The sequence below is a fragment of the Condylostylus longicornis genome, unplaced genomic scaffold (genome assembly GCF_029603195.1).
Source record: "Condylostylus longicornis isolate FDR11 unplaced genomic scaffold, ASM2960319v2 ptg000077l, whole genome shotgun sequence".
NCBI lineage: Eukaryota > Metazoa > Arthropoda > Insecta > Diptera > Dolichopodidae > Condylostylus > Condylostylus longicornis.
The window spans coordinates 2630355-2645507 of record NW_026578045.1 but is presented as its reverse complement, the minus strand read 5'-3'; the positions used below and the strand labels follow the sequence as shown (position 1 = coordinate 2645507).

At 23.3% G+C, this 15153-nt stretch overlaps 1 protein-coding gene and 1 long non-coding RNA gene across 9 annotated transcripts in view; both read left to right on the top strand.

The window, feature by feature from the left end:
• The first annotated feature begins 735 nt into the window (after window positions 1-735).
• Window positions 736-3806, top strand: LOC129612787 (uncharacterized). The gene is made up of 3 exons (XR_008697278.1): window positions 736-984; window positions 1411-1957; window positions 3677-3806. It is a non-coding gene; the product is annotated as an uncharacterized LOC129612787 (long non-coding RNA).
• A 157-nt stretch (window positions 3807-3963) lies between these two features.
• Window positions 3964-15153, top strand: part of LOC129612786 (prominin-like protein) — a 173374-nt gene continuing 162184 nt past the window's right edge. For all 8 annotated transcript variants that reach the window (XM_055526555.1, XM_055526553.1, XM_055526550.1 and 5 more), the window contains exon 1: window positions 3964-4252. The gene's annotated coding sequence lies outside the window, so the exon portion shown is untranslated. The remainder of the gene's footprint in view (window positions 4253-15153) is intronic.

The following is a 15153-nucleotide window of genomic DNA, read 5'->3' as shown; positions in this document are numbered from 1 at the left end:
AAATTTGGCTAAACGAAATCGCATGACTCCAATCCCCCACTTAAGTTTTTGATATCAAATTGATATTAAGACACCAATGTTGTTATGCAATAATTTATCTTCAGTCGAAAATCATCCTTAAATTATAAATATAGTTAGGATTCAAAGATGCACTTTAAAAAATTTGACAGCTGCAAAAAGATTTACGCTTCAAAATAATTAAAAGGGGGGTGAATGACACAAAGATTCAATTTTAATTATTATTTTCTAATTTTGAATCTACTGCCTGTCAAAAAATAATTTTGTTCAGCGATTAAATACCGATGCACATTTCTTATTAAACAGATTTTAAATAAGCAAAATTGTCATATATACTGTTACAATTACTTGATATCATTATAACATTTGAATGACATGTTCAAATTTAAGTTTTTTTTCATTTGAGCGGTATAGTTAAAATAAATGTCCAATGATTTTAATAAAATGACACGTATAGTGTCATTTTACCCTCATCGGGCAAACTTTTTACAAAAAAAAATTTTCTATAAAAGAAGAAATGAAATTTTCTATTAAAAAAACGCTGCAAAACTAATAATTGTAAAGTGTAAACTTACTTTAATTTTTTTATGTTATAAATGTTTCATTTTTATTTTGTTTCTACAACATGTCTAATTCGATTTTCTATTTTTCTTTTTTTTTTTTAGAATGAAACAAATTGTGCTCTGTGAAATTTAATTTCCATTGCGTTCAGTTGAGTCAAACGGAAAAGATTGAACGGTTTGTTTCGGTTGTTCATGGTTTTTTTTTTTTCAACTTGTGTGTGGCTGTCGGTTTAATGAAAATAAGGAAAGGACAAGAAAAGTAGTTCTTGTGGCGGATTTGGTGATAAAAAAAATGAAAAAACTAAAAAATAAGATTTTATAAATATTAAATAATTAATTTATAATATAAAATTGAATAATATAATTCATTGAATTTGGAATATTTGTGTAAATTTCTCATAAAGTAAAAATAATTTTTTAAGTGAAAGAGAAAATATCTGTAAAAAAAAAAGAAAAAGAAGTAGAAGAAAAAAAAATATTCTTTTGTTAGCTGGCCATTGATTTTTCCACAGTTTATGTTCACATACACATGCACACTTACAATATTCTTTTAATTTTATGCTGGCTGGTTGATTATTTTGGCTGCTAATATTTCTGCTGCTTCTGTTTTCTATTTTTCTGCTATCATATTGTTTTTTGTTGTGTTGTTCTATTTCTCATTTCATTTCTGTTTCTTTTTTTTTTATTGTTGTTATTGTTTTGCATTTGCATTTTATGTATACATATGTAAGACACAGACAGACTTTGGATTTGTGTCTCTTGTATATGATTCGTATTTATTATCAATTGTTAAAATTTCTGTTTAAATTTTTTTTCTTTGCTGTTGAAGTATGCTACATTTACAACAGTATAGATAGCAGCAGCCAGAACAATATGATAACAGAACAGAGTGGTGAACAGAAAAAAATATTGTATTATAAGCGCCAGCCAGCATCCCATTAAATTTAAAGAAAATTCTTTTTTTTTTTTGTTAAAAACAGTTTTATAAATCAATTTTTATTTAGTTTAAATTTCTGCATAATAAGAATTATAATTTTGTTTTTTAATTAAAATCTAAATTGAAAATTATACAATTTAAGTTAAAGAATAATATTAGATGTGATAAAATATTAAGATACAAATTCTGTTATTGAGAGAAAAAATAATTTCTAAATTGGAAAAAAAAAAGTAATGCTCAAAATAATTTTAAAAAGAAAAATTGTGCTAAAATATTAAAATTAAAATAATAATAAATAGAAAAAGAAAAAAAATAATAATTTTTATTAGTGGGTAATATTGGTAATTTTCTGGTAAATTAAGCATTGTATTTTTAATAAATGAGTACATAATGAATGTATACTTTGTAATAAAAATAAATTAAAGTGAAAAATAAATAGGTATGTATGTATGTAACAGAGAAAATAATCGTGTGTGTATACTGAAAAAGTAAATATGTATAGATACCTAGAGAATTTTTTTTTATAATCTTTACTTTGTTATTCTTTTTTAAGTAGCCCAAATTTAACAAAAATTGCTGAGTTTTTAATAAAAAGATTTTGATAGGTAGGCCTACTTGTATACTAAATTTAAATTGAAATCCAAATGTACCTACTTAGTTATGTTTTAAATAAAAACAATATTAATAATAAAAATACCCAAATTTGAATACATACAAACTGACTTTCACATTTATGCATAATTATTTAAATATTTCCATAATTGGGGTACCTACCTGTCGCCTCCCTATCACCTAAATCTTTTTACATAAATTTGAAAAAAAATTGTTACCTACCATTCACTTTTATTATCATAAATGTATTCAAATAAAATTAAAAATTTTATATAGGTATATGTACATATGTATAATTATTAAGGCTTACTAAATAAATTATGTAAGCACTAACAGGAAAGTAATCTTATCTAATGTAAGTTCCTACCTACCTAATTAAATATAATAATTCATTATAATTAATATAAGTAAGTTAAGTCAGTTACCATCATGTAATTTGCTATCAAAATTAAACGAAAAAAGATTTTTCATAATTTTGGTGAAATGAAGGTAACCAACACATACATACCTATAAGAATTTTAAGTGGTATGCATGTGTCGTACTAATAAATGTATTACATGTGTATATAGGTAAGCCAACTACTTATTGTTCAATATTCTTATTGGAAACATATTTATCTGCAACAATATAAATATTGTTATCGAAAAACAATTTTTTTTGGTACCTATAGTCTTTTCAATTTTGATAATTAATAAATTCTACCCATTAGCTCAAAAATATAGAATGATAATTTTTAATATATCGAGGGAATATGCTTATTGTGTTTAACCGTCTACCTCATATTTTAAAAATTGTGTTATTTATTGCAAATATTATGCAGATTGTAAGCTAAAGCAAGAAAATATTATAGTTAAAACTTTTAAAAATTTTATAGGATTTTTCTATTAATTGCTAAAATTTTTTTAAATACTTATTTGTTAATTACGCTTAATGGATAGAGGATTTTCCTTCCCATGAGCCTTGTCACATACTTAGGTAGCTATTATTCTTACTTTAGAAATGATTTATTAAATTGTAATGTCATTTACTTTCAATTAATTAAATTTGTAAATAATTAAATTTGTCTTTAGATAATTTAGTTTGGTTTTTGAGTAAAAAATTTAAAAGGAAATTCGTAAAACATGTTTCAAATATTTGCTTAAAAATCTATGGAAATTTTTAATTGAAGCCATAAGTATTTAAATATGTAGATATTAAGAATGAATGATATGATAGAGCTCTTATTGCTCTTATTTAAATTAAAATAAAATAATATTTTATTTAAATTAAAATAATGTTAATAAACACAATGCCAAATAAGAGTATCCCTTATTCATTATTAAGAAATCATATTTTAAATACACCTAATACCTAGAGATACAGTGTTGTACCTACAAATATTCCACCCAATATATTCATTCTTAAATACATATACGTTGTATATATATATATATATACATATATATATATACAAGTGTAAATTATATTTTAACAATTTTAAATTTAAAATTCAAAATTGGATTATTTACTTATATTCTTACTTTACTTTACTTTAATCCTTACTAGTTATTTTATCAATTTCCTGAACTAAATTTTCTCTGAATTAAATTATATACATACATACTTATATATTATATACGAAAAAATTAAAACGAAAAATAAAAAAAAAAATAATAATAATTAAAAACTTTCAAATTATAAGTGAAAAATATATATATATATATATCAGTATACATATACATAAATATTAACATTATTTAAAATCATACATAACTAGATTACATCGGATACATAAGCATAAGTGTTAATATAAACCATATGGAAATATATTTTAAAATAATATAGATATGCATATATATATATGTATATATATAAATATTTTGAATATATAAGCTACATACTTAATGATAATATTCTAACATATACATAATATACTTGTTATAATATTTAACTATAATTGCATATATACATCCATATGTATAAATAATAATAATAACAATAATAAAAGGAGAGTATAAATAGTAAACCCAAGAGGATTAAACTGAATATTTGCTGACATTATAAGCAGACGAAAAAAGAAGAAGAACAACAAATAAAAAAAAAACGGACTTACGAAAAAAAAATTGAAAAAATAGAAATAAGGTAAGGCCCTATATTTTATGTACATACATAAATTTATATATACAAATATAAAATTATAATAATATTTACATTATACATGCATCCTACTTATATATTTTAATATAAGTAGTTACAATTTTTATTTTATTTTCATTAAACTTTTAATTCCTTAAAAATTAAAAATTTTAGTTAATGAAATGTTTATAATTATTTGTAGTTGAATATTGTGTATCTGCATATATACAGTCGAGCACAAATATATGTACATGCATATGCATACTCTTTCTGGCAGAATATTTCGTTCTTATGTTCCTGAATTAAATTTTTATGGCAACTTATATGTAATATGACTGACGATGAGAACATAATTATGGATGTGTTATTAAGTTTATTAGATATGAATAACTAATTACTATATTTCGCACCAGTCGGCTCACCAAATTTTTTTTTAACAATAATGTTGTCAAAAATTTTCGTGTTTATAAGCACAAACTTTTGAATGCTAACAAAATTGTCAAAATTTTTTTGCTTTTAAATCTTTTGTCTTATTAAGCGAAGTGTAGTTATAAGTTACAAATAGCAATTTATGCACTACATATGCGAGGCATTTGCTTGTATACTTGTTGTAAATAAACGTGCTCCACTGTTACAACAATATATGTATAATATTCATGTATTATTAATATGGGTACCTACAAAAAACAATCGTCTGCGTATAAACCATGCTGTGTACCTACATATGTATCGGGCGGGGGTTTGTTTTTATCACATAAACTCCATGATTTTACAATATTACGTACAATTTGTACATATGTACATGGGCTAAAATGTATATACCTACATGCTTACAGTAATTATGCAAAATATCAAAAAAAAAAAATTGTAGTGAAATTAACTTTGGTTTTGTTTTTTATTTCAGTTTTTTTTTTTTTTTTTTTTTTAATTTCCAATGTGTAATTAAGTATTTTTTTCTTTTTATTTTAGATAATTACTTATTACGGATAGTTACACCCCGTTTAATTTCAACATACTTTAATATTTAATGATTACTTTATTTATTGTATTTTTGTTTTCTTTTTCTTGTAATTTGGGAATTTTAATTACTTTTGCGTATTACTTGTGTTATTACTTATTGATGTACATCAATGTAAAACATTATGAATCTAAATGAAAGACCCTATGGAATTTAAATGAAATTGCTTTAAATTACTAAAATTTATTATACTTACGTATTAAATGAAATTTGTAAACATTTTAATACGGGAAAAGTAATGGAAATTTTAATTTTTTGTTTTGAACCATTTTAAAAGAAATTATTAAATAGCAATTAAGATAGTCTTTGATTTCTTTGAAAATGTGCCGCTAGTAGGTACGTAATATTGCAAATAATTTCATTGACTTTCAAAAATTCTGTGTGTCGATTCATTTTTTTCTTTAAAACAAATTCTTTTCTCTGTTATTCTTGTTTTGTTGGCACGTCAATATCACTCAGTTGGATGACAGGTTGCTGTTGTTATTTTCTACCATTAATATAATATAACTTTATCAAAATATAGGTGAATTTTATAAGACTTATCATTGTAAGGCTCCTCGCTTTCTTAAATGGAAAGAAGTATTCAATTTTTTATTGCTTTTCTTGTAGCCACCACGTCAAAATAAATCAAAATGTTTTGATTTTTAAAAAATTTTGTTATTAGACTTTGTTTGGTAAAAAAATCTAAATTCGTAGACAAAATTTAAAGAATTTTTCAAATACAATGTATTCAAGATTTTTGTAATCAAAATTTTTTTTGAAAATGTTTGAAAAATATTTCAATTATTTTTGACAATTTAATAAATATTTTATAGATAAAAGTAATTTTCTTTATTCAATTCATAGTAAGATTATTTTCTATTTTTAAGTTCTTAGAATGAAATAAAAAGAAAAATTTCTTAAAATAATGCTAAAATTTACATTACAATAAAAGGTCTCCTTCTCTTCCCTTAGTCAAAATGTCCTTATTATTATTCAAATGGAGTTCAACTAAAAGTTCATATTATGTCACAAACATGTTATATATGTATGTATGTACATATTTACTTTTTTACAATTTATTTAATTAAATATGGTATACATTCTTAGCATTCACTTATATACATGTAAGTATCTATACCAAAAAAAATATATTTGGCAAGAGATAATTGCAGACATAAATGTATCTATATATGTATTTGCTTACAAGTCTGGCTTGTAGTAGATATAATAGTAATATCAAATCTAATAAATAAAATATAACACATACACAAAAAAAAAAATATAAAAAAAAAGAAGAAAGAAACCAAAATAAACGCACAAGAAAAATGAAAAAAAAAAAAAATACCTACTTATTTTGGATTTCTTTTTTTAATTTTTTTTTGCTTCTGTCCTCTGTCATGTCACATAAAAATTCATGGTGGCGGCCGTTGTGGCGGCAGCAATAATAGCAAACAGCAAAAATATTCATAGAGCACCATAAATATACATATCTGTATACATATATACATATGTATAATATTTTTGTAAGAGTTCATTCACATTTTTTTTTCTCTCCGTTTACTGATAATATTAAAAATATTACATATTTACATACTTATAGACTTATTTTTTTTTGGCTGCCCTTTATTTTTATATTTTTACAAAATTTTTTTTTTTTATTTAAAAAAATTATTTTATGGTCACAAAAATGTAAGTATGTAATATAAATATTCATATGAAAATTTTTGTAAATTTGTAAGTAAGCTAGCGCGGTTAGTGTGCGTTATATTATCATATACATATAAACATACGTATATCTACATTCTACACATGTACATAAATACGACAAATATATCAGTGTGTAAATAAAAAAATCAGTTTTACATTATTTTTTTTATTTTTGTTATTATTCCTTAAATATTGTAAAATAAATTTGAGAAATTCTAGCCAAAAATTTTAATCATAACAATTTATTTATTTATTTTTTACATACATATTTAATTAATTATTTATATATACACATTACAAATTGTGTGTTCATAAAAAATATTAATGATGATAATTAATAACTTACTAAGTAGCTACATATTTTTATTTAATATAAATATGCCTATTCACTTCTATAAGAACACAATCATTTAATAGTAATATTAATGCACTTTGGAGTTCATTAAACTGATTAATTAATGTTGAGTAAATTATTGATATTTTTACAAACATACATAAATGTCGCCATAAATAGTGAAATCAGGAACAAAATAATGTAAATATAATGGTTGGCAGATACACAGATCATGATATATGTATGTACATATTAATTTATTCCACACGGTCATCCTAAAAAGTTTTACTATTATGCCACTATAAAAATAAGAACTGTCAAATTACTCTCTGTGAAACGTACGTAAGTGGAGAGCATTCTTAAGGAAAATTAATTAAATTTCACACTAACAACTATCCTTATTAAAGAAATTATGTTTAAAGTAATGACTATAACACATGATTGTTAATTTTACATAATTTGCAACTGCTACATTTTTTTCTTAATTTTTACCTCTAGAAGGAATATAGGGTTGTTGCAAGAAATTATAGAAGTCATGTCTACGTTTTACATACATACATACATATATTTAGTCATACTAAGTACATATTAAGTAAAGAAATAATTGAAAACAAAAAAATTTAAAAATCGACAATGAATTTAAAATTTCTGTATGCTTGTAAAATAAATTTAAAGGTTTTTATTCTTATTAAAATTGAAATAACATTAAAATTAATTTATCAAAAAAAAAATTAACTGCTTTATTTACTTTAATTATTAAGATGTGTTTAATAATTTAAAATCAGGAAAATTAAGTTTCTCTTTTTTTCCGATTTCGTTTGTTTTTCTTTACATTGTAAACCAAAAAGAATACTATAAAGTTAAAAATTTTGAAAAGTAACTTTAATTGACCTACAAAACTATTGACTCAGAACGTATTTTTATTATTATTTTTTTTTTTATTTTCTATGAAACAATAATAATCATCGCCTAATAAAAATTCAAAAAAATCTACATAAATATTTGCATATTCATACATAATCAAACAACAATAGTAAACATAGTTTCCTACTTAATCATATGATAACTAAATACAAAATATTATAACTACATGGTTAATTCTCTTAAATCTTAACTAAAGATTTTAAAAGTTCGGTTATAAAATTAAAAAATTTTTATTTCTTTTTTGTTTTAAACTTGATTTGAACTGGTTTTCTTCATGAATACATTCGCATAATATTATTAAATAAGTAGTACTCGTATAATATTATTGTCTTCGTTTCGTTTTTTCTTTTGTATTTTCATTATTTCAAGCAGTGACTTCCAAAATTTTTATTTTATTTTAGAATCAACTTCCGATCGAAGCGTCTCGTTGCCAAAATATATCCAATATTTTAATAGTTTACTTAATATCCAATGCTAAAAAATATATAGGTATTAGATTAATATTTATAAGAAATTATAATAAAAATATTAATAAAAAATAATTAATTACACTGTATTTGCAATTTACACAAACACAAACACAAATATCACATGTTTATTAATTAAATTGTAACAAAAATTTAAAAATTACCGTCATAATAGTTTAGTATTATGCAGATTCACAATGATATCTTGCGGGAAGATGTTCAATCACAATGAAAATTATTCCTACCAAATTATATAGATGGCAGGCTAATCACTCGTTTAGTCAGCTAATAACAAAATAATATGAGTATGTAAAAATTTTGAAATAATTAATCGGGCTAACAAAAAATCTTCTTTCATCAAACCCAAGAAATAAAATACGTAGCAGACTGAATGTTTAACAAAATTCACAGTCGCCGCTACTCCACGTGACACTTCAACATATTTTGAGAAGCACTGATTCAAAAAAAAACTAAATAACAAACAAGTTTTGAAAAACCAAGATATTGTAAGAAAAAAATATACAAAATATAAAATGCACATATACATATGCTCATATACAATTATAAAGGGACATAAAAAAATTAAGTGACCGTTTCTGAAATGACGTTTTAATGATATTTTATATTATATACGCTTACTTTTGTTTTTTTTATTTATTTTTTTTTATTTTGTTGCTTTTGATTAAGTGTGTGCTTTATAAGGTAAAATTTCTTGTTTTACTCTATCGCTACATGTTGTACTGCTGTGGTTGTTGCTTTTTATTGCTGTTTTGAAGATAAGTTTTTTTTTTTTTACTGAAATTTTAAAAAAGTAAACATTAAGAATTTTTTTTTTTTAATGGGATTTATCGCTTAGTCATAATTTTTGTTGCGCTGTTTGGAAAAAAAAGAAACTAGTTTTATTATGACATTAGTACCTATGTGCATACAATTCCGTACATGTTTAATAATTAGAATTTTAGAAAGATAATATGTAAACTTTCCAAAGCAATATAGTAAAAGAAAGTGTACCTAAATTTACATACATATGTATGTAATTATGTCATATTTAGTTACGCATTTAAAAATGGGTATAATAAGACAAGGGATGGGGATCCCGTTCGTTTTTAAAATTTATATGCATGTACATATGTATGTACATAACGTATTTGTTAGAATTGCAAGATTAATTTTTTTTTAGAGCTCTAAAGGCTTCTTGTTGCGTTGAAGTAGCTTTTAAATTCTTTTTGATGCCAAATTGTAAACCCTTCACTAAGTAAATCGCTTGCATTAATATTGATGATTTTAAATCATAGTAATGTTAAAGATAAAAAATTAACTAATCTTTCATATTTTTTGTTTAATACTCAAATGTTAAATGATGAACACGTAATAATATTTATTTTGTAAAATGTCAAAATCAACGTTGATTATTGAAAGTTAAATAGTGATCAAAATGAATATTTTATATTTTAATATTGTCAAATAACGGAAAAATGTCAAAATATATTACTATAGTTCAGTATTTTAAAGCAAAAATCGTAATATAAAACGTCTTTAATCAACTGAACGAGCATTACTATATTTAAGAATAATTAAAATATTATTTGTAGGTGACCAGTTAATTCTAAATTAGAGCTATGGTATAAATTCATATGTATAAATACTAGTATTGTCAAAAATAAAATGAAAATTTTTTTAAGTGGACTATAAAACTGAATCAAAAATACTTGATGTTTGTGTTTTGGGCTCAAATAATTCAAAATTTTGTACTAAGTGAGTACTTAAAACAAGTATTTACTTAGAAATTTACTTAAATACCTTAAATACTTAGCTATTATTTTATTGTTTAAACAATCAAACAAAAAAAAACTGTTCAAATTCATATGAAATTTGAAAAATTGACTTTAAAAGAGTCAAAGTATAATATTGTTCATAATCATTCATAGGAAGATTATTAAATAAATAATCATTCCTCGAATACATATATTATAATTAATTTTTATTCTTTTTGTTGTTTTAAAAAAGATAAGACAAAACATATTGTTCGCTTGTGTTTCAATGCAATTTATGAATAGCGTCTAAGTATATGAAGCTGCAATATTTCTTTTCAAAAATTCATTGAAAATTTTATTAAATAAACATTTGAATCTGTTTTTTTTTTGGAAAAATTTTATTTAAATATTTATTTTCTTAATGTCATGATCTTGTACATTTAATAAATAATTAAATATATGATAAGGTTTTTATATATGTATATATACTTATGCATATAAAAGGTCATTACTTATTAAATAAATTTGATATTGCTCTATTTTAAATTATTTATTTTATTAAATATTAAGTATTGAGTGTTTGTGTTTCGATTTTAGATGTAATCACCCTTAAATTGTAATTTTAAGGTTTTTGCTTTTAGAAATACCACACTTAGTAAAGTGATTATTTAGAAATTGTAATAAAGTACTTAATTATGTAACGAATTAATCAAGTATTTATTTGTAGTTACGAAAATTTTAAAAGTTTTGTAATTTATTTTTCGTAAAAAAACAAAATACAATGTGAAGTTTATTGAATTTTTAAATTTAATTTATTTAACAAAAGTAAGTTATAATAAATAATACTGAATAAGTAATTACTTAATATAAAAAATTAATTTTGAAAATAAATAAGTGATGTGTGCACTTACATAGTTACAGGTAATCATTAAGTACTTATTGCAAAATTATTAAGTAATAAGAGCAAATTTTAATTATTTCAGAATTTAATATAATTTTTATTTAAGTACATACGTTTACCAAAAATTAAAAATTTTGTTAAATTAAAAATTAGTTTGCTTTCTTAGTAAGTAGATCTTTTAACGTCAGACGCCAGTTAGAATAGTACTTATAATGCCATTGAGTACAAACAAATTTGTTATAAAATTTAAACTTATATAAATCTTGACTCTAATTATTTTCGACACAAGAATTGCTAATTTTCCATTGCACTTTTCCGCAAAGTATAGATTTTGCGGCCTGAAATAGTCATGTCCGTGGCATATTTTTACGTAGTTGGAATGTTATTATTAAACTAATTCGCTTTAGTATAAGAGTTAATAAAATTTTTATAACATTAAAATGAAATACAGTTGAAGGACCATCAAAATTTATATTAAGTGTACATATACATATACTTCTAGGGTAATGTACTTTTTTATTTATATTCCTCTTCAAAACAAGCATATGTTAGGAGTTGTGATAACTGTATGTTCTTTTATACATTCATATTTTTATAAGTTTATAATCGAAAATATCAATGATTAGATAACTAAGTGATAGAGAAAATTTTATTTATTTACTTATGTATTGATAATTAAGTAATATAAAAATAGTAAAAAAAAATTAAAAAATAAAATTATATTGTATTAACTGATAAGAGATAAATTAATTATTGTTAAAAAATGTATTTGATAAGAAACGGAAATGAACAACAGCTCATAAAACTAAAAAATTGTATGCAAAATTAAGGCATTAGGAGGTGTCTTAGAGACTAAATACTCAGCCTGAAATTGAGGGCAAGAAATTGAAAAAGTGAAAAGCGTATAAGCAAGGGATATTGATCTCAAGATCGTTATGTACATTTATAATTTAAAATCCAAGGTCCAATTGATCTTCTTTAAGTAGGTTTTTTACTTAATATTCAGTTTTTTGATTTTATCTTTTTACGTGGGCCAATTGCTTTAGAACTCTAAGTTAATTCCCATTTTACCGTTTATTAATACTTATGTTAAATTCTTCTCTCATTATAAAAAAAAAGTGGAAACACCATTTTATTTTAAAAATTTCTTTTTAAATTTCAAATTATTTTTATTAAATAAAATTATGGTACTTTAAGCAGAGAAGAAAAATGATTTAAACAAGGTAAAAACCATTAATACATTTTTGAAAATTATTTTTAAATTTTTACCTAATTTCATTAAATTTAATTAAATATAGTAAAGCACTTACTTGATTACCAAAATTTTTTAGTTTTTTTTTAACATAAATGGAGCAAATTAACAAAATTAAAATGAAATCATTTTTATTACAAATTTCAAAAAAAAAAAAAACCGGAAAATAAATTGAAAAAGTGTTTCTAAGTACTTAAGACACCCCCTTATGCCTTTGATTTTAATTTTAATAAAAAAACGAAGAAGAGCAAAATTTTGTATAATTTTGTAAAGAAAAATTTATTAAAAATGTACAAAATCGCAAAAATATTCTCTTAACATTTTTTTTATGTTTAAATAAAAAAGTGTGCACTTGCAAATAAAATTTTTAGTTTGTAGAAAATTTTTGAATAAGAAAATAAAATTATTTTAAAAATTTACTAATTTAATAAGCAGCTACTTCTTTCATTTTAGCTATTAAAACTAGTTTTTAATAAATTTAAAAAGAAAGATTCGTTTCAATTTCACTTTCCGTATCAAAGATGCAGAGATATAATCAAATTTTTAAAAATTGATGGAGATTTTGGGTGTAAATTTGAGCTTTATCTTTCAATGCGAGAGATAAAGCTAAAATTTAAGTTTTTATTTAAGTATACAAGTGAATTGTAATCGTTTAAGGTACTTACATAAAATATGTATATTGTATATAACTTGATTATTTAATCGCGATAGATCAAAAACTTCGGCACTATACATCGCCCTGTTCCTTATGGAATTAAAATATTCCAAATTTAATGTCATCTATTTATTTGTGAAAAAAATGATGGTAATAAATCCCTAAATTCTACCTCGAGAATAAATGTAAAATAAAAATTTGAAATGTCATGCTATAAAACACAAAAAGTTGGTTTAACTATACCCAACTATTTGAATCAAAGAATCCCCAGCAATTAATTATAATATGTATAGTAAGACCAATGAAGAAGAAAATACAAATAAGTAGAAAATAGTTTTTTTAATTATAATTTACTTATTTGTTTTATTTGGAACTTTTTTATTATTATTTACTTACTTACTGAGTAAACAAAGTATATCTAATATTTTTTAACCCATTTCACATTTCAAAGAAAAACAAATCTCTTTTTAAGAGTTATGCAATCTAAATGATTAAATAAATCATTTTTTGTTTTGTGTATAATTAAAAGTATTTAAAATAAAACATTTAAGTATCATTTTTGTATATTTATATAGTTTAGATTTGTATAATACAAAGTAAGCCGAAATAAAAGATTAATAAAAAAGTAAATACATAAGTAACTAACTAGTTATTTTTTTTTTAATCAAAAATAATCTGTGTTCCACCTTTTGCATTAAGAAAAAACAAAAATCTCAAACAAAATACAGTCAAACCAGCGTAAATGTAATCCGCATAAATGTAAGACCCGGTCAAAATATATTTATACCCTGCACTTCGTGAAGGGTATATTAACTTTGGTATGGAGTTTGTAACTACTTGAAGGAGTCATCTGCGGTATGGACATATATATATATTCTTGCTCAGCGTAAAATTCTGAGTCGATTTAGACATGTCCGTCTGTCCGTCCGTCCGTCCGTCCGTCCGTCCGATCGCACGATAACTCAAAAACGAATAATGCAATCGACACCAAACTTTCACAAGTTTTTTCTTTTGTGCCAAGGACGAGCCCTATTGTTATTGGACTAATTCAGACAACGGGTTCGGGTAGCTGCCATACAACTCAAAGAGTTTATTTTAAATATTTCAAAAACTAATAGAGCTATAAATATAAAATTTTGTATACATGTGTCCAATTATATTCTACACATGCTCTAAAAATTATAATGGGATAGCTGCACCGGTTCGTGTGGCTGCCATACAACTCCAACAGCAAATTTTTTATATTCGGCAAAATAATAAAGTCAGATTCATGAAACTTGGCAGTCATGTGTCCAATTATAGGTCAAATATACTTCTGAAGTTTCAGAGGAATTGCTTTATAGGTTCGGGTACCTGCCATACAACTCCAGAAGCTAATTTTAAATATTTGGGAAAATAATAAAGTCATATTCATGAAACTTGGCAGTTGGATGTCCGATTATAGATCAGATATATTTGTGAAGTTTTAGAGGAATTGCTTGACAGGTTCGGGTACCTGCCATACAACTCCAGAAGCTAATTTTAAATATTTGGAAAAATAATAAAGTCAGATTCATGAAACTTGGCAGTTTTGTGTCGAGTTATAGGTCAGATATATTTCTGAAGTTTTAGTGGAATTGCTTGACAGGTTCGAGTAGCTCCCAAACAAGTCTAAAAGCTTATTTTAAAAATTTGGAAAAATAATAAAGTCAGATTCATGAGACTTGACAGTCGTGTGTCCGATTATAGATCAGATATATTTGTGAAGTTTTAGTGGAATTGCTTGACAGGTTCGGGGACTTGCCAAACAACTCCAAAAGCTAATTTTAAATATTTGAAAAAATTATAAAGTCAGATTCATGAAACTTGGCAGTCGGATGTCCAATTATAGGTCAGACATATCCGTGAAGTTTCTATAGAATGACTTCACAGGT